Source organism: Staurois parvus, unplaced genomic scaffold (assembly GCF_062004578.1).
Source record: "Staurois parvus isolate SC_StPar_1 unplaced genomic scaffold, SC_StPar_1.0 ptg000978l, whole genome shotgun sequence".
In the NCBI taxonomy this organism is placed as follows: Eukaryota; Metazoa; Chordata; class Amphibia; order Anura; family Ranidae; genus Staurois; species Staurois parvus.
This window is the reverse complement of record NW_028318774.1, coordinates 1,824,256-1,845,178: the sequence shown is the minus strand read 5'-3', so window position 1 is coordinate 1,845,178 and position 20,923 is coordinate 1,824,256. Positions and strand designations below refer to the sequence as shown.

Here is a 20,923-nt window from a genome sequence, read left to right as displayed (position 1 = left end):
TCAGTTTAGTTCCACTTTAAAAGCCAAAAATTAAAATGGCTGTGCTCATTATTACATTTTGGCTTTTGTCATGGGAGCCTGTAGCTGTCTACAGTTCTTAGAAAAGAGAACTTTTGTTACTAAGCCAGTCCATATGTGTACAGTTTCCCATTAAATAAAATAAAGCATGAAAAAGACAGTTTAGTTGACCACAAAAGATGAATTTAAATGCTGTTTGTCATCAAAGCAAAGTAAGCATCTGAGACTGAAGCCGCCATGCGAATCTCTAGTTGCCTATTTTTTTTCAGAATTACTACCTGTTCACACCATGACGTGGTGTGTGAAACCCGTGTTCTGTGCGAGTTTCCCGCACCATGTTCAAAACGCACTGCAGTTGCAATCTTCAGCGGGTGTTGATGTTAGGTTGACACCCCAAATGCAGGTTGCAAACAGTGCATTTACCTGCACAGGATTGCAGGGTACAGAAGTACCATGTGATCTGCTTGCAGTGCGTTTTTTAAAGTTGTGCACGCACTTTTTTTTTGATGTCCCTTGCAATTCAGCCTATTTCTATGAGATTCCTGCTAAGAACAGGCCTTTAAGTTTTGTCCGGTAAAACCATTTCCTTAAAAAATGCAAGAAGTGCAATGCGACTTGCATTAAAGGAAAAGTTAACTTTAAAAAAAATAAATAAATGCACATTTGCTTGCAGGTATAATAATGTGCATTTACAATTTTTTTTTTTTTTTTTAGGCGCTTGGAAAGCATTGCACCAGCGATCAGCAGATCGCTGGTGCCATGCAGCACTCTTACGAGTTGACTGCTCACATTGGAAGTTTGTGGATCATACAGGCAGACAGTTTTACAATGACAGGAAGATCCATGAACTACCAGAGTGCTCAACAGCGCCGTGGCAGTTCATTGAGAACTACAAGCCTCATAGGCTGTCGGGACTTGTAGTTTCCCATTCACAGATTTCTGTGAATGAATGATGTGTCTGGACAGCTAGAGGGGGAAGAAGATTCCCTGCTAGCTGTCACAATAGGGGATCGGAGGGCAGAGGGACATGGTGGTGGTGCATTGGCCGGTGTTACAGTAACATGTTACACCCTGAATATGGGTGTAACATGTTATGAAAGGTGAACTTAGCCTTTAATTCATTTTTAATTTTTGGACGTTGGGACACAAAACAGTGTCCAGCTGAAACCGGGTGTGCATTTATTTAATTCTGAGAATTTTTGTTTTTATTTTATGTCTCATGGTGTGATAACGTGGAGGTCTTACTTTCCAGTTTATATTAATTCCTTTGCCCTACAGATTTTGCATTTGCGTATTTATCTTCCCTGAAGAGGAAAACATTCCAGGGTATTATGACGTATGAGGCGAACTACGTCTCCAAAGTAATAAGCTTATTTTCCGGATAATGAATTCTAAAGACATTTCTTCAGGAATGATGTTTCGAGCTTCACAGCAATACAGTCTCAAGCAGTATCTATAGATTCTCTACACAAAGGCTGAATGTTTTGTTAGGCCGCTGTGCCACACCTCCCCTCTTCCTTCCTGGAGCTGTCTCATCGCATTATTGTCTAGTGCAGTCATGTATTGAATGCAGAGGGGGAAATATGCCGAGATCTACCGGCCAATATCAGATATACATCTGTACCAGAGGTTAGATTGGAATACTGGTCCCTGAAGTCAGCAGAAAGCCCTGAATGTTTTCACAGCTGGGCCCATAGTGTACATCTACACACCCTTCTAATATGTATAATGAAATTGTTCATGTTTTCAGGCCTGTAACAACAAGAATTCTAGTGAATGGGCACTAATAAAGACTCTGTGTACCCTTTCCATTTTCCTGAGACCCCTTGGCACTCAGTGTGGTAATGACGCACCCTGAGTTAAATGGTTTCAGGGGAATTCATAAAAGTTGAAGTTCACCTTTTATTATAGGTACTCGTATAGTGTCATCAGTTTACTCAGAACTTTACACATATATATTTTACATTCACATCATTCTCTAACCCTTACAATCTTACGATCCCTAACTCCTATTCATAAATACACATACTAGGGCTAATTTAGACAGGACTCAATTAACCTTCCCGCATGTCTTTGGAATGTGAGAGGAAACCAGAGTACCCGAAGGAAACCCACACAGGCATAGGGAGAACATACAAAGTCCAGGCAGCTAGTGCCATGGTTGGGATATTTGAACCAACGACCCTAGTGCTGCTAGGCAGAAGTGCTAACCACTTAGGCACCGTGCTGCTGCTTTTCTGGAAAAATGTAAATGTGAAATAATTCCAAATATACTGGCCACCCTTCCTGACAACTGCTGCACATAGCAGCCTTGATTTCCTTTTGCTGTCTTTGTGGTGGTCCATATACCTTACATCGCAGTGTGCAGCCCATTAGTGAATATCCATCATAATACCCAGATTGGCAAGTTCTTGTTAGTCAGCACAGCTAGGGGGCTATGCTGATCAATGAGAAGCACATATGAGGCTCTGTCTTCTGACATGGTGCCCCAGAAAAAAGAAAAGCAGCCACTGACCAACGAGCGCTTGACACCACGAGCATTAGGATGGATGCTCAGTCCAGAGCTATGTTATAGTGTACGGATCGCTACACTGTCAGCATGGGTCATCATGGCCACTATGTGTAGCAGGGTCTTGAGGGGTGGCTGGGGGATATTTGGACTTGGATCACCTCTTCATTTTTCATGAATGCCAGCATCTATTAGGACCTTTTTTACAGGCTGAAAACCAGGATAGCTTTAAATGGCAATTGCAGTTGAATTGTTAAAACGTTTGTATAGGATTTTATTACTTGGCAAGAGTGCTAAATAAAACCGTGCACACACCCCTGCTTTTTTTTTTTTTTTTTTTTTTTTTTTGTAGCTTGGCATTCAGAATGATCACATGTATTGAAGCTAGGCTTTTTTTTTCTCTGATTTTGGCTATAGCATGCAAGAAGCCCCCCTCCCATTTTTCCCCCCATTGGGAAATTTCCTCCCTGTCTTATAACTACAACAGGAAATGAGAGGGATTATCCTCTTAGTTGGCACCAGAACAGTTGTGGTGGCTTTGAAGGATCTTCCCTCTATTCCTGTTTTGTGGACAAATTCAGAATATTGGATTTTGCCCTAATTTCAGGCCTGGAGACCATGGTCACCAGGACAAACTTAGCAGTTAAATATCTCTAGCAAAATGAGATTAAATCTCCTCCTAGTTGTCACCAGAACAAGTGACCCCATTGGAGGATCTGTTCCTTTTTTGGTGACTATCAAATACAAATTTGCATTTTTCCTCAATTTCAGTCCTATTGACAATGGTCACCAAGACAAATGTGGAAATGAATGAATATCCTTCTCCTGGACACAGACTGCAATACAATCCTGACATTGCTTCCTTTTTCCTACTGTATGTGGCTTTAGATATACCTTAGTCTATATTTTAACATAGCTGAAGCACATCCTGAGCTCTCCCAAGATTACATGACTTTTGAATATATAAGCAAACTATAGGGCATTTGTAGTTTCCTGGTCTTGATCTTTATAGTCCAAGCCAGTAGTTCATAGTGCCATTGAGAGATGAAAGACCTTTGTTCAGACCTGACGTAGGTCTTCTGTTGCGTCTCATCATGATTTTAATACCATCCACTGTTTAAGCCATGGAGAAGGGGTAGGCCTTTCCCAAAAAACATTTTGGTTGTGCTTGATTCTCTTAACCAATAAATGTTTTAAAATGTCTTTAAAGTGTTTCTAAAGGCAAAACTTTTTTTTTGTTCATTTTGGATAGAGGGGAGATGGATTAGAATACATGTCAGTTTTTAGTGCTGTCTGTGCTCCTGCTAGGAAGAATTACCCTCTCTATTTGTACTGCTTATCATTAGCATTGAAAGTTAAAGTAAATCACTAATTTTGGGATATCTCCAGAAAAGTAATAGAGAGGAAATCTTCCAAAGGGGACACTAGTTCTAGTAATCTGGGGCTTCCCAAAAGATTTCCTTAATTTGCTGGGATTTCCTCTCCCTTCCTGTTTGGCTATGGGAAATGAAGTGAAGGGACATGTCCCCAATTGGACACAGGTGGCAAAAATTAACCTTACAGGGGTTATAACCTCCTTTTACTTTATCCAAAATGAAAATAAAAGTTCTACCTGTCGTTCTACTCTTAAGTGCTATGAACTTTTGTACTAGGTGCTCTCTAGTAGCCACTCCAGAGTTAATCATTTTGTAGAGGTCTGATAGAAAAGTAGAATATTGATTGACACTGAACGCCATCGTCTTCAAAAAAAAATATTGAGTTTCAGTGTATATATGTATGTATGTGTGTATGTATGTATGTGTGTATAATATATATTGGTCCATTCGCTCTTAGGGACAGGCGTGTGTTAACAGTCCAACTACCCCCCTTCTATCTCTGGGTCCAGTTTGGTCCGCTCAAACTTAGTCCTCATACACACTGAACGTTTTTACAGCGGCTGTTTTTGCTTTTTTTTTTTCTACAGCCAGTAAACTCTCCATACGTTATCCTATGTGTCCATGCATGCATAGGCTTTAATCAGCATTTTTTTGGCTGGAAACAAATCCCCAGAACTAGTGGGTTTCTAGAGGAGTTTTTTTGGCCGTAAAAACTCTCTAATGCTGAAATACTCTGTAAAACGCGGCAAACCAGCGTTTTTTGAGCAAACTTTTTTTGTGTTTTTAAAAAAAAACATCGGCTAAACATTAATGCAAAACCCTTTAATGTGACTTTACAGCTAATGCTACCAGCATTATTAAAACGCCCAGTGTGCATGGAGCCTTAAAAGAAAAACAAAAGGGGAGCTTTCCCCTTCCATTTTGGCAGAGTGGATTGAAGGGTAGTTGGGTGTAAACAGACAGCGGAGTTCGTTTATACACGACTGCCTGCAGAGCAGACAGATGCAGCCCTCTGTACTCTATGGGCAGCCAGATGTAAAGTCCTAAAACTAATTTGGCATGGATGTGCCATCCACCCGCTCTGCTCTGATCAGCAAGAGATCTGTGAGCGGATCCCCTGCTGATCAGAACTGAAGTCTGCCAGTGCAAAAGGGCCTAAAGGCTAATGTAAGGATGAGAGTTTGTCCCGATATTGGCCTCCTATAATGCCTTATACAGCACTCAGAGAGGGAGGTGCACCAACTAAGTCAATAAGGTTCAACTTCATGCACATGTGCTGACAGGAGGAAAGCAAAGAGCAATGACCTCACCAGTTTGCCAGAGATTTTAAATTGGTCTACAACACAACCCCAGACTGTTAACTGATTAAGTAGTGCTGCAGTAGAGGTCAAGAATCTGGTTGTACTGCCTGGTAGGGGGCACATGGATCAAAAACTGGTTGCCCAAAATTACAGATAGACATGCTAATAGGCTTAAGTTAATATTTGTGCATCTAAACTTTTACACAAATAGTAACGCCACCTTTACTGTATAATTTTTAGTGTCAGAATTTCCAAAAGCTAACTAAAGTGGCAGTTGTAACATTTACAATCAAGATGCCAGACTAAATATTCCTGTTTTAGGTCAAGTTTAGACACGTTCTATTTAAGCTTTATTTTTTATTCTCTTTTTAGCCAAAAATCTTAGCAGGTTGCAGTATTCCTACGAATTTGAGTTAGCGGAGGCCTTGTGTACTTTATAAGCCAGTAAGAAATGCAGGTTGTTTTTGTTTTTGGATGACTTTCCACCCCATGTGTTGTCCAGGACAAGCAATTTACAATACGTCTCTGCTAGCACTTGTTTGCCTAATTAGGCGAACCGTAATCCAGCGTATCATCAAGCTGTCATATCCATGGCCTGCTTTCTGTCCTCTGTGCTCCTTATCAGTGTGCATAGCTGCATCCAGCGCCAGATACCAGCAGTCTAAGAGGCAGGAGGATCTCAGTACAAGTTCCGTTAGGGGCTGTTTTTTGGTTTGGAACCTTTTGTAAATGCACTCCTATAAAGACTGACCTACACATGAAGAATTACTTCACCATGATCCTCCAGAGCCTTATAAACAAACCCAAGGACAAGAGCCAGCCCGGTGAAAAATATGTTTCGAAATCGTGGAACAGAAAAAAAGAGAGAGTCATTCTGAAGAAGGTAAGACCGTTACAGAGAGGGCATAGGATGGACACAAGGTCATCCAACAATTTTCACCAAGGATCTTGAGTATAGCACTCCTAGCAGTTGTTATCCAACATGTTGTTTTTTTTTTTTTTTTTTTTTTTGGTACGTAGTGAATTATAAACTCCCTTCATAGTTCTTTTAACCCATTTGCTGGTTGCTTTATTGGTAGCTAATGCTCATCTTGCAAGAAAAAAAATAGTGTCTTGAATTTAAACATTTTCACTCTTTAAATAGTCTATGGATGAAAGTCTTCTATGTTTTAGTCAGGCTGATAATGAAATTTGTACTGTGGTGCCAACTACAAGTCTGCCTTAACCAGTCTGGACACCGCAAAGGTTTGCAATAATTGTTCTTTCATTGTACGATACAAAATTAATGGCTGGTACAGACAGGGCTAGAGATGCCTTTCAAATTTAGACTCCTTATCTATTGGATTAGATCAAATCTCCAAACTTTCTAATGACAGGGCCATTTTATTGTCCTTCAGACTTTGAGGGGGGGGGGGGGCAGACTGTGCCCAGTGGGAGTAAAGAATGCCCGATCTTTGGTATTAGGTGAAGAAATGGTGTCAGTGGGAGAATGGTACCCCATTTTTGTTGTCTGTGGATGGAAATATGCCCCATCATTGATGTCAGTGGAAGAAATAGTGCTTCATCATTGGTGTCAGTAGTAGGAAGAGTGCCCAATTATTGGTGTCAGTGGCAGGAATTATGCCCCATTGCTGGAGTCAGTGGCAGGAATAATGCCTTAAGGCAATCAAAGGGCCATAGTTTGGAGACCGCTAGATTAGATCAAACTGATTCAATCAGCCAGGGCCAGAATAATATCAATGGTTTTGCATCAATTGGAAAAATTTAGATACTTTGTTCATGAATACAATTGTATTTTGTTCCATCAGATTATGAGATTATATGGAAGAAGCAGAGATGCAATCAGTAAACTATGATCGTAAGTTACGATTGTACTTGGCTATTGATTGAAATCCGCTTCCCTGTGTTTGGTATAGTGATCCAATGGGTTGTTCTATAGATCGATTACACAGGACTACATACATTTTGGTGCTGCGAATGTTAGACCTATTCCTGCGTATATCTGACCCACTGATTCCAAAAATTGCAATTCTTTCCTATCAGCTCTTGTTTCCATATACCACTCTTCACTCAGGTTGTCTGTCAAAACCAGGATATTTTGTACTTTGTATATGTAGTGTTTTATTTAATCTAGCACAAAAGAAAAACATAAAAATGTAGCCATAAGCTCTATGGTGCTCGATCTGCAAAAACGAATCTGTGTGAATGCCAATATACACATACCTCCTATACAATCATATCTATAATCAGGGCTTGACAAACTAGCTTTGAATCTAGGAGCCAGCTAAAAAAAAAAAAAGTTAGGAGCCAAACGTCAGTACCTACATTTTCTATAGGTGATGCTTTAAAAGCCCCCCATAGATCAGCATTTTGCATTATGGAGAAGGTCTGTTGCTAGAATTATTGCTTTTATTCTGGCGTGCACGGCGATATGTAATGTGTATAGCAATCAATGTTTTTGTGTGTAGGCGCCCTAACCCGGGCGTTTACATTCATACGTGCATTTATGTGGGGGTGCAGGGGGTTCATAAACATATTTTTTTTTTGTTGGGCGATTTTATGTGCTTGGGTGTAACTAATTTTTTACAATTAGAAAAAACCCTAAACTTTTTTTTTTTCATTACATAGGGGACAAAATTTCCCCCATGTGGTTATTTTTTTTTTATGGTGACAGGTTCTCTTTAATGAAACATGCAGGAGACCCTGCATGTCTCTCCTGTGTTCCACTGAATGTAATGCAGTTTAGATTGCACTGCATTACATTCTTTCCTGCCCAGGGAACCCGGAAGTGATGCCATACATGTCGCCTCTGGGTCAGGAGCAAGTTGGGAAGGAGAGCAGCACCTGCAATGCCAGTCCTGGGCCCACAGATGAGCAAGCGGAGCCTGGGATTCATAACCTGAATGCTTCCACCTGACAAGCGAGCCCTGCTGCCTGCCTGCAGCAGGTTTCAATGTAGTACAAAACTACTTGCCTGGAACTGCATGTCTCGATCATCGGGTGATACAAATTGTGCATCCGTGCAACAGTGAATGGGCTGACAAAACCACAGGATGCAATTTCTAGTCACCATGGAGACCTGGCACCTGCGATTTGTTGAGCCCCACTATTATACAGTTACTAACTTACACTTTAGAATCCGAAGATCATATCCATACTGCCTCCCCAGAATAAGGGCAGGAGACCATGGCAAATTGGGGACTTTTAAGGTGCACTTGGACACAACAAAAATAAAAATATTATAAAATCACTTTTTTATTATGCAAATATACTTACCAAAAATAATAGAATGTGAAGAATAACAAAAATATGGAGCCAACCAACAAATGTGGTTTTTTTTCGACACTTTTGAATCTAATGTTTCCGATGTAAAATTACAGTTGGATGTACGTACACCCTCACTAGATCTGCCAACTTGTACACAAGAACACAAACTAGGTGACAAAAGAACACGGTTGTCAGCAAGGTCTTATCAAAAACTGACTAAAAGTTATATAAATTTGACCGTATCTAAGAAACTGGAGTTGATGCAGTCTAGCCAATGCAATTTTCTGAATCGATGCCCCAAATAACCCCAAGAACAGATGTAAAAAGCAAGGCACCAAGAAAAAAAAGATTATTCCTATGGGAAAAGATCAACCAGAAAAGAAGTTGATCATTGATTGAAGTGTGTATGGCCGCCATTAGTGCTGCTTTTTCTAGGTGGTGTTTCTCATTGCAGCTTTCATAATTGTTGGTAGGCAGTATTAAAGGCAACCTATATGAGAAACATATTGCATACTGCAGCTGAAGACCCTTCTCAAAATGCTAGTCGTCTTGCAGTTTTGTTGAACTGTGGTTTTTTTAGTCCATGAACTGAAACAAGCATGCAGATGTATACCGGTGACTGATCCTGATCTGTATACCTGTGTTGGGTCAGGAACTCAGAATATGAAAGCCAGAGTTGTCCGAATAGTATGGCGGTATGTGGTGGCGACCCTTGTATTTCCGTCATGACAGGTTTGCTTTAAAGCCCAACTCCGAGCAAGAAAATTTAAAAAAAAAAAAAAAAAAGATCCCTTGCGGTGGGGCTGTGCCTGCACTGCAATATTTAATAGCTCGTATTGTCTAAAGGAAAGGACTAACTGTCTCTTAGCTGATCCTCCTCCACCACAGCAGGTGGCTTTCTAACAATCCTGCGGTGGACGGTCCCTTGGGGTCCTCATGCCCAGTGCAGGGCTGTGGACCCTGCCACAGTCTTGATGATGTCAGAATCCTTGACCGACAGAATGGAGAGGGATTAGAACAACATTCATGTTTTATTGCCGCCTGTGTCCCTGTTAAAGACATCCGCCCCCTCTCTATTTTTCCTATTTACTGTTATTGTTCGGAAAAGTGAAAGAAAATCCCAAATTTTGAATAGTCACCTGAATAAAAATCGAGGGGAAATATCGATAACCGGCAACTGTACTTACATTGTGGTCTGCTGTGCCATTAGACACCACTAATAACATAGTAAAAGGCTGCTGTTATTGGCCTTTTACCTCATCATGTGATCAGCTGTGTCCATGGAGATCGCCGGTGGTGCGGGAGCGCGTCATATGACGCCGTCCCAGAACTGGATAGCTGCACTGTAGCTGTTTTTCGGCTATAGCTCGGTAGGCAAGTGGTTAAAAAACACACACATTCATAATTTATCACCTGGTGTTTGCTGGGGTATTTTAGAAATGTACAAAATAACAATTGGAGGAACTCTGCACTGGCCAGAAAATGAAAAGTATACAATGTATCAGTGTAAAAATGTTCTCCTCTGAGCTCAGGAATGAAAATAAATTGTAACATTTCATCAGAGGGAGATCATTTTGTGAATGAAAGCACACTACAATGTTTTCATAGTTTCACAGTATTGATGTGTGCATTCTTGTGCAATGTTAGCCTGCAAAAACAAACATTGTGAGAAATAAAACACTAAAAATAATGCAAAATTTAAGTGCTAAATATTGCAAAACATAAATATTTAATGCATTCAGTAAATAACGCTTTTTTTTTTTAGTGAATTGACCACTTTTGAAATAAATACTGTATGAGTTATTTTAACTCAAATTCATGCGGTATTTATCGCTTCGTGAAGCGACCCCATTGTATTTCATAGGTTTAATTTCGATGATGACTGTAGGTTGTGCTTTATTGATTTCAATATTGTGGCAAGGGGTTTTTATTGTTGTTTTTTTTTTGCTCATGAGGGGCATCCAGCTGCAGTGTGTCCTTCCTGGCATTTTAGTGCACTGCAGATGGATAGGTGCAGTGCTCAGTCCTACTGCAGATAGACGGGCACGAAGGGTACTGACTTGGTACAGGGCCATGTGCGTTCAGGTCATCTTCCTTCCAGATTTTCATTCCTGAGTATTCAGTGTCTCACCTAGAAGGTAACAGGCAGTAGTAGTCAGGGAACATGGGATTGAGTTTTGATAGCAGAGTATTCCATTATGCATAGTGGTTTACTTTTTATTCATCCTTCTTCATTTATCAGCAGTAGGCTGTAATAATGAACAGAAATGTAAACATATTTTCTATTTTTTGACAAACTGACATTAGGAACATTGTGGGAACCCGTACAGTTGGGGCTCATTCACATTTGCAGCAGCCGTTGCCACACTTCTGAAAAGCAATCCATGGTGGATCCCTTGCTAGAGGGACGTTCCTTGACAGGCGATATATTTGAATCCTGAAAAACCTGCACCCCTACCTGAAGGGGTTTGGTGAACATGACAGAGGAGTATCAATTTTGCCGCAGGTCATGTAAAACCCTGTCTGGCCCAGTTGTTCTCATCCATCAAACCCCCCCCCCCCCCCCCCCCGGGACGCTCTTGTGTGCAAGCCCTAAGGCTTACTTACTCAAACTCTTTACCGCCGCTCTGAAAAACAATCCGTTGCTGATCCACTTTTTTTTTTACCACTTTCTGTCTAAGTCAGTGGAAATCTTTTAAAGAAGCTTCTGACAACAGTAAAGCCCAACAGGTGTTCTAACCTTCCTTTCTTCACTGTATCCCAAATAAAATTGTTATGGTTATAAATATCCTTTAACAAGTTCTATTGTGTTAGAAGGTCTGTAACTGCCATTTTTTTCTTTATTTTATTTTTCATACGGTTGTAAATGGTCCCTTAAAGCCTAATTTGGGTATGCGCTGTGGTTTGATTAGTGAAGAATTGTGGCTTATGTAAATACTCTTCCTGTGTTGTCATTTCTTATTGATTTGATTAGATTTGTTTACTGCTTTTTGTGTATTACAAGTCCCTTTTCCATATGTCACTGGAAGCTCTGTATTGGCTGTGTCTAGCTCCCATCTTTCTTTTTCTTTTTTTTTAAATATGTTCCTGCGTTTGTGTAACAATTGCATTTCTGTGATTAGGAAGTGTTAATGTTTTCATCGCTTGCCACTTTGAGATGATCACTTAAAATAACAGGCACTTACATTGATTTATTTATAGCTGTATGATACTTAACATTGTGCTGCTTGGGATATGTGGCTGATTAGTGTTTGTTATGGCAATTTATGTTATTGTTTTGGTTTGTTTTGCAGCAGTATTCCAAAGAGTGAGAAGTTTGGATGATAATAAGACAGACAATAGGAGGCACTATTAGGTGGATTGAATGTATTTTCCAGTAAGCACTCCATATGTTCTAAAGTCAGAAATTTGGCAAAATGTACCAGAATATGAGTTTTATTGGATCTAATTCAGTGCATTGAAGGATGAGTTCACCTTCGGGAAAACGTAACTTGTTCTTACGACAGGCGTCGGGGATCTTCTTCCCGCTGTCACAATTTGAAAACAGGACGGCCACATCAATCATTCAGAGTTCTGTGAAATAATAGACTTCAAGTACCAACAGCCTTTACAGCTGACGGCTTGTAATTCTCAATGAACTACGAGGGCGCTGGTGAGGATCCGTGTAGATCATTGATTCTTCCTGAACTGAAGTAACTGTCCACCCATATGACGTATGGGCAGACCGCTACTTTGACAGTGTGCAGGAGCCTGACATTGCACCAGCAGTCTGCTGATTGTGGGTGCAGTGCTTTACAAACATACAAACCATAGTAAATGCACTTTTTTTACCTGGGTTTTTATTATTCTGTTTTTTTGTTTTGGTTTTTTTAAGGTTATTTTTTATTCAGACTAAGTTTGCAATTGTGTGTCAGCATTTTTACACATTGGGGCATTTTCATACGCTCCTATTGAAGTCTATGGAGCCAAAAACAGCCCTATATTTTTATTCCAAGACACTTGCAGAGAAACTCACGGGTGTGAATGGGCCATATAGAAAATATTGGTCATCTTCTTGTGAACTGTCGTGTTATCTAACACAAGCAAATTTTCACAGGTATAAACAGGGACTTCAAGTGATTGTAAAGGCAGATTTTTTTTTTTTTAAATAACCTGCCATAGTTACCTGCTCTGTGCGGTGGTTTTGCACAAAACAGCCCCAGTCTTCCACTTCTTGGATCCCCTGCTGGTGCTGCTGGCCCCTCCCTTCTGCTGAGTGCCCGTAGAGCAAGCAGCTTTCTCTGGGGGCACCCAAGCAGAATCTCTTCTGAGCAACCTCTCTGTGTGTCCATTCACACAAGCACTGCCCCCCCTCTCTTTCCTCATTGGCTCACTGGCTTTGACAGTAGCGGGATCTAATGGCTCTTACTGCTGTCTCAGCCAGTGAGGAATCTCGCTGGAATGAGATGAGGCTCAGGTAAGTATTGGGGAGCCTAGACGGGGGGGCTGCACACAGAAGTTTTTTGCCTTCACACATTGAATGCATGAAGGTAAAAAACCTTGAGCCTTTGGAACCACTTTAAAGGAAATCTATGGTCACAGCATATTTTATAACATCCACATTGTAATAGCAAAACAAACAATAGTTACAGTATATTGGACAATCCAATATACACTTGAAAACAAACACCTTTTGATATTGCGAGTTGTGCCTCTATGCTTGCCATCTCCTGGTTTCCCTGCATGTTTTGCAGCTTCTCCTGCTGTTTGCTCATGAGGGGTTTCCCTGCATGTTTTGCAGCTTCTCCTGCTGTTTGCTTTCAGTTTCTAAGGACTACATATCCCATGGTCCCTTGTTGCCTGCAGACAGTGATTCCTGTACTGACTCAATCTCCTGAAACTCCTCCTCTCAGCACCTCTTTAGTTCAGAAGGCAGGCTCTGTGAAATGTGTGACACAGCAGTGCCTTCTCATAGGGCATAGTGAGTACATGTCACAGCATTCAATGAAGTAAATGTGTGGGGATCTTCACAAACTCAGTTTAAAAACTTCAAGATCATTCAGATTAATAGGCGTAGGCTAGAAAAAATTGTATTGTAATGTGGAAATGAATATTTGATTTTATACTTAGGGGGCGGGCAGATGATTTGGATGATTCTAGGGGCCACTGTCTATCTTCATTTGGAAATGAATTTAAAAAATCTTTTTTAGGTCTCTGTGAGGGTAAATCTTCCTAATGGGGCAAGAGATGCCAACAGAAACCCAATCAATGTTCCTATCCCTCATTTTATTCAAAGCTCCCCCAAAAATGATGCTTGGTCCTTAACTCTCTAAATATGTTGGGGGGAGATAAACATAATAGGTTCAGCCTGAGCATACTATAAGAAGCCTGTATGACAGGTGTACCACTGTGGAGGGATACAAGTTTTCTTCTGTAGTATTTCAGTATTGGTGTATGCCTTCTGACACAGCATGGGCACTGTGCAACATTCTAACATGTATATGCGTGCCAGTCCATAATCCAGATTCTCTGAATCTCTGGGTGCACTTATTAATGTGGTGCAATGTAACATCTTGTTTGTGACATGAGCATGCTTGTTTGGTTCACGATCATGGTCTTCTGGCTGCCCGTTAGCCTTTTCTGTGCTGACGAAAACCTAGGTCCTCCATTCCTCCCTTGGTTATAGACTGCATGATGTTACCTCCACTTGAATATTGTATGATTGATGTACAAATTCACCTTTGTGCCTGTTGAGGAAGCTTGTTTGTGAAACGTGTTGTCAACTAAACACTTAAAAGCTGTTTTATTGGATATGTACTACCTATGTATGGACCATGATGCTGTTGATTATATGTTGATAGCCCTTGTAATACCATATTAGAATACAGAGGGGTGAGTTAAGACCGGAGGTCTCAATTTTATTAGTTTTTTTTTTTAAATAAGTTTTTTTTAAAACAGATTTTTAATACCTAAAGCAGTTGTAAAGGCTCAAGGTTTCTATGCATGAAGGTAAAAAAAACACCTATGTGCAGCAGTGCCCCTCAATACTTACCTGAGCCCCATCGCGATCCAGCAATGTGCGCAACAGCCTCGGCTGTCCTGGTTCTCTGCCTCCTCATTGGCTGATACAGCCATTTTCTCCTGCTGTCAATCTCAGCCAATGAGGAGAGAGCGGGTGGGGTCAAGCCATGGCTCTGTGTGTGAATGGACATGCAGAGTAGCGAGTACCCCCATAGCAAGCTGCTTGCTGTGGGGGCACCCGACAAAAAGGAAGAGCCAGGAGAGCCTTTGGGGGACCCGAGAAGAGGATCTAGGCTGCTCTGTGCAAAACCACTGCACACCGCAGGTAAGTATAGACATGTTTGTTATTTTACCAAAAAAAAAATGAATCTTTAGTATCACTTTAACATGAAATAAATAGTATTGCTTATATCTTTATGGTGTATTTGTCCTGTCCTGAGAGTATGAACACCTAAACAGTCACATTTTCTTGCTTTCCTTTATTGTCATACTTTGAGAAGAGGTGACATGAACATATCTGTAGTTTCTGCCACGCTTTCTAGAGGAAAGTTATTAAAACCATTGAACCATAAAAGTGGTATTAAACCCATAACCAAAAATGTAATGTATTGCAGCTTATGTAGATGTGGTGGCTGCATTCGTTTTCTTTTTTAGACTCCCCCCCCCCCCCCCCCCCCTCTGTTTTCACCTGGTAATCTGGCCAGTAACACACCTTCTGTATTAGAGTGCCTCCACTCTGAATGAGCACAGGGGGGCACCTTTGGACAGAAGCATTGTCTGTCTGGGGGAGTGTTCGATGTACTAGCTGATTTAGATACATGAACAAATTAAAGACAAACTCCAACTCACACTTTACAGCCAGTTACAGAAAATCATTTTCATTCCTTTTGGGGTAAGGGTTTTGCATAAATATAAAAATAAAATCTGATCATTATAAGCGCCCTTGGCATTGGTAAATGAATTGTCTCATCCCTGTAAACTGGTACATATGGAAGAGAGCTTGTTCTTACTGGCTGGATCACCAAATGAAAATAAAGGAAAGAAAGCCCACAAAAAAAAAGAAAACTAATGAAGCCATCACTTCTAAGAATTGTTAACCTGCAATATAATTAATAAATGTTTGCATTTGGGCTTAATTCCACTTTAAAGGATAAGTTCATCTTTTGAAAAAATTGCTGAATCATGTTACACCCTAAATATGGGTGTAATGGATAACATGCTCTAGAAGTGAACTTGGCCTTTAAAGTGGTATTAAAAGTTCAGCTTTTTTTTTTTTTTCTTTTTGTGATTACTGAAGAATATACTTAAAGTGCTTGTAAAAACAAACATGTCATTCTTACTTGCTCTGTGTAGTGGTTTTCTACAGAGCATTCATGATCCTCCTCTTCTTTGATCTCCTGTTGGCCCTCCTGGCTCCTCCCCCTTGAACAGTGCCTCTAATAGCAAGCCACTTGCTATGGGGGCACTGGTGTGTGCTTGCTTCCGAGCCTGGCTCTATGTGACCATAAAACACACTGAAACATGGTTCGGCCCTGCCCCCTGCTCTCTCATTGGTTCCTCAATGGCTTTCGCTGCTGTCTCAGCCAGTGAGGACAAAAGGTTTTCTACCATCACACATAAAATGCATGAACGTAAAAAACCTTCAGCCTCTACAACCACCTTAAACCCTGGTTCACACTAATGCTGTGCAGGAAACACACAAATCCTGTAAGATTCCTGCATCACTTTGCAGTTGCACAGTGTCCATGCGACCTGGTATGGGTGTCAGTGTTAAATTAACGACAGCCCGAAACAGATCAAAAACGAAGTGTGATTACCAGAATTTGCATCGCATGGGTGTTCACACCCATACAATGCGAGTCAGGTGCTATAAAAAAAAGGGTCCTACATCTTTCTGGTGCAGATGCAACGTGATTTGAGCCATACAAAATGTATGGCTCAAATCGCACTGCACAGACATTGCATGTGATTTGCACAGGAATACGGTGCGGTTCCGGTTTGAATCACATGCCATGTGCCGAACTGCATTAGTGTGAACCAGGGCTTTGCCCTTGCCCCTATATAGAGGGGAATGGCATACAGGTAGATAGTATGTGGCTCAAATAGTACTGTATGTAGACAATGATAAAGTGATAAGACACGGGTATTTGCAGAATAGTAGAGATGGCCATAGATATATAATCAAATCGTTTTCTTTGTTCCAGCTATAAATATACACAAGTGACCCAGTTTATCTTTGTTTCCTGGAAACAAAATTGGGGCAATTGTCTCTTTTACACAGATAAAACTGGTCTGACACTGGTAGGGAGAGTCCGTAGCTTTAGGGGATGATTAGACAAAGCGTTGCCTACAAGGGCTGTGTCAAGCAGGCAGCTACGTAGCGGAGATTTTTACCAGATCGAGGTTATTTTCTCTTTTGATTTGGATCTTCTGTAGGGTTGCCGCTATAGCTAGTTACAGCGCTGGTTTATACAGATTTTAGTGGTTGGTGTGCCACGGCCATTGGCAGCTGCGTTGGATAACATTGGGAAGCTGCCGATTCTGTCAAGTGTATAGCTCAATTAAAACACTGCACCCATCAGTGCTACTAATCACCGGAACATAGACCGTTTATTGGCTAAAGTATTTTTTTCCAAGCCACAAAAAACGACTTGGTTAGTTTTTGCAACCACATCAAACTGTTACAGCAATAAAGGTTAGGTGTTATGGGCCTTACCGGCTCTATGTATGGAATTGAAACTGTTTAGCAGCACCATGATCACGTTACCGATCTTTTCTTTGCACGCGTACAGCCAAGAAAATAAGTCAATTGGTTATCTTATCAGAGACATCATGACCACTTTCAGGGGAACACAGAACCCTCTATTTACAGGGGAGATGGGTGATACAGGCAGCTCATCCTGGGGGGGTCAAAGATGACTGTGTCTGTGGAATCCACCAGTGACTAGGGAGAACCCATAGATGGAACACTATCACTTGTGCCAGTGACCTGATTTAGTGAACCTCGAAGAAATGATGGCTGAGTCTGGTTGCTTTAGAAACGAGTGCATTTTGCTCTAGGATTTGATGGCTCACTGAGTTTGGAATCTTGCGAGTTTTCCTGACCCAGAGCATGTATGTAGATTTAAAAATTGTACTTCAGTGTGATTTTTCTAGTGAGCATGCTTGCTCTGGGTTGAATCCAAAGACAGCCAGGTGACTATCATGTTTGGAAGGCAGGGAACAATGGCAGCCTTCATATTCCTTCCAGCACAGGTTTGCTTTAATCATTTGTAGAATCGGTGCATGGCATGTAGGTACAAATGTAGCTCAGTAGTTGGGTGGACTTTTCTGTTTTTCTGACGGCTTCCTGAATTGATAATTTCCTTCCTTTTATTTTAAGGCATTATGGAGTTAAACTTTGCTTTGTGTCACAAGCGCAGTGTGCATGCCGGCTAACAATTTTAAATGTTTTGTGACGCATGAGAAGACATCAACTCGGGTGACCTAGTTCTTGAGTCAGAATTATGTGTACACAGTCAGACATGCTCCTGTCTGGTGTGCAGCTTCAGTTCATAGAAAAATACTTCAGCAAACAAAGATGTTTTGGCTGAGTAAAGTGGAACTCCAGGCAAAAAGCCAAATACAAAGAAAATTTACATGTGCTCTTTCTTACCTACCTAATGACCTGTCATTTTCTTAGTTCAATCCTGTCAATCACACCCCTTCTGCCACATTGTCTAGCCAGGTAGTGGACATCAGGTTTTCCAATTCCAGCTTTTCTGATCTTTGTCACCTGCCAGCCAATTGGGATCAACACAAAGAATAGCCAGGTCCTGTAGGCTATGCTGCACATAATGGCCTGGCCAAGGACCCAATCCTAGCCTGCCAGTTGAACTGTGTAAGAGAATCAACACACTGATATCATTTTGCCTAATCAAGTCTGTCTTGCTGTTGTATGTTTGATTGACAGTACTTATTGACCCCACCAACACCACCACCATTGTGGTTTGTAGGAAGCATTGTAAAACAGAGATATTCATTGTTCTACCATCTGGACCCAACCAAACTGAACAACTTAAGGCCTATCTCCTTGCTCCCATTCACCTCTAAACTAGAACACTTAGTCTACAACTGTCTGAGCTCTACCGCACTGAAAACAACCTTCTTGACCCCTTACAGCCTGGCTTTCGCTTGCAGCACTCCACAGAAACCGTCCTACCAAAACTCAAACTGATTTAACTGCTAAAACCAATGGCCACTACTCCATACTCTTCTTACTAGACCTCTCTATGATACTGTTGTCCAACTGCTCCTTCTCAATAAACTCCACTCCCTTGGCCTGCAAAATTCTGCTCTTTTCTGGTTCTCCTCCAATCCATCACAGTGCTCTTTCAGTGTTGCCTATAACTCTGTCTTCTCCTCTCCACTTCCTCTTTCTGTAGGGATCCCCCAAGGCTCTTTTCTTGGACCCCTTCTTGTCTGTACACCTGCTCTCTGGGTCACTTTATAACCTCCTACAGCTTCCAATACCACCTGCTTGTCAATGACACCCAGAACTTTCTCTCTACTCCTCACCTCACTCCTTCAATTGTCTCTGGCATTACTAACTGACATCAACATGGATGTCGTACCACTTCCTCAAATTAAATCTTTCTAAAACCGAGATAGTAATATCCCTCTGCTCATGCCCTCCTCCCTTACTTTTCCAGCAAAACTAATACAACTATCAGTCCCTCCCCTTATGCCAGGGTACAATTATTATTATACAGGATTATATAGCGCTAACCGTTTGCTCAACACTTTAACTACTAGATGTAATCCTAGACTGACTTTTCTTTTGACCCGAAAACCAATCGCTGTAGAAAGCTTGTAGACTTCCCCCTCCTTAACATCTCAAAAAATCATCGATGTTTAACAAATGAAACTACCAAGCTCCTCATTCACTCCCTTGTTATCTCTTGCCTTGACTATTGCAATTCCCTTGTCATAGGCCTACCTCTCCGTAGGCTATCCCCTCTTCAGTCTATCATGAATGCTGCTGCCAGACTCTTCTACCTTACCAACCACTCAGTGTCTGCTAAACCACTCTGCCAATCCCACCACTGGCTATCGATTGCCCAGTGAATTAAGTTCAAAATATGAACATTATACAAAGCCATCCACAGCTCTTCTTTGAGCTACATCACCAATCTTGTCTCTAAAAATCACAAAATCATTCTCTCCACTCCTCCCAAGACCTCCTGCTCTTTAGCTCTCTTGTTTCCTCCTCCCATGCTCTTCTCTATAACTTCTTCAGAGACTCTCTCATCCTCTGGAACTCTCTACCACAATCTGTCTGGCTATCTCCTACTTTGGCCACCTTTAGGCTATCCCTGAAAATGAATCTGTTCAGGGAAGCCTATCATGTCTTCAGCTAACAAATTAACTTTTAACTCTTCTAGCTCACCCTCTACACTTACTACCTTTTGTACAATTTGCCCCAACCTATTAGATTGTAAGCTCTTATGAGCTGGGCCCTCTTAAACATTTTGTATTTTATTTTAATGTAACTGTACTGTCTCCCTTTAAGTTGTAAAGGGCTGTGCAAACTGTTGGCACTATAAAATGCTGTATAATAACAATACTCTTGTCTCTAAGATTAAGTTTAAGTTTTATTTTTTGTTGTTTGAACTGGTGTTTAACTCTGTTGAATGGTGGCTTTAATATCTGCTTGGAGTTCAGTGTTAAACCTTTATTCTTTTTATTGGTCTGTAGTTTTTCTTTAACTCTTGGGTTGAACAGCAGTGAAAAGTGTTGTGGTATGTAAGTGCAGCATATGCATGACATGAATGGTCACGTGGAAATGTGATGTAGATATTCACATACCATACAGCATGACACGTTATATAGAATAGATGACCCGGCACATTCTTCCTGATTCCTCTCCTGAAATAGATGGTAGGAAAGAATAGCTTAAAGTATTTCCACTTTTGCAGCTAAGTGAATATAAAATCTACTTTACTTTTGTTACATGTTCCCTTTCACATAGCATAAATTAAAGAAAGCATACTTAAGTTCCAGGACTAGCAATGTTTACATAATTGCTAATGAATTTCCATAACATAAATCAATGGGAACGAGACCAAGATGGGTGGAAAAACAGATGCTCCGTTGCCCCGACAGATAAGAGTGCCCCGACCCAACTTCAATGTAGTGAATATAAGCAAAAACGAACATTGGACCGTAGTCCATGGACTTTATAGGCACCACACCAAATTGGCTTAAAAATATACAATATTTATTAATACAATAATAAAATAAATTAAAATAAAGCATAGCAGCATTCTGCACCATTATGGTGGTGACCCACACTAGAAACAGTTCACAGTATCAGATTAGTGGCACAGATATGATCATTTTAGGGTTGCCACCATGCTTTCACAGCACAAGCTCGACATGATGCTTGGTATATGTATGTATGTGTATATGTG

General features: G+C 40.9%; 1 protein-coding gene across 3 annotated transcripts in view; it reads left to right on the top strand.

Moving 5' to 3' along the window:
* PPP1R13B (protein phosphatase 1 regulatory subunit 13B) overlaps positions 1-20,923 on the top strand; it is a 167,402-nt gene that overhangs the window by 38,689 nt on the left and 107,790 nt on the right. The window lies entirely within an intron of this gene.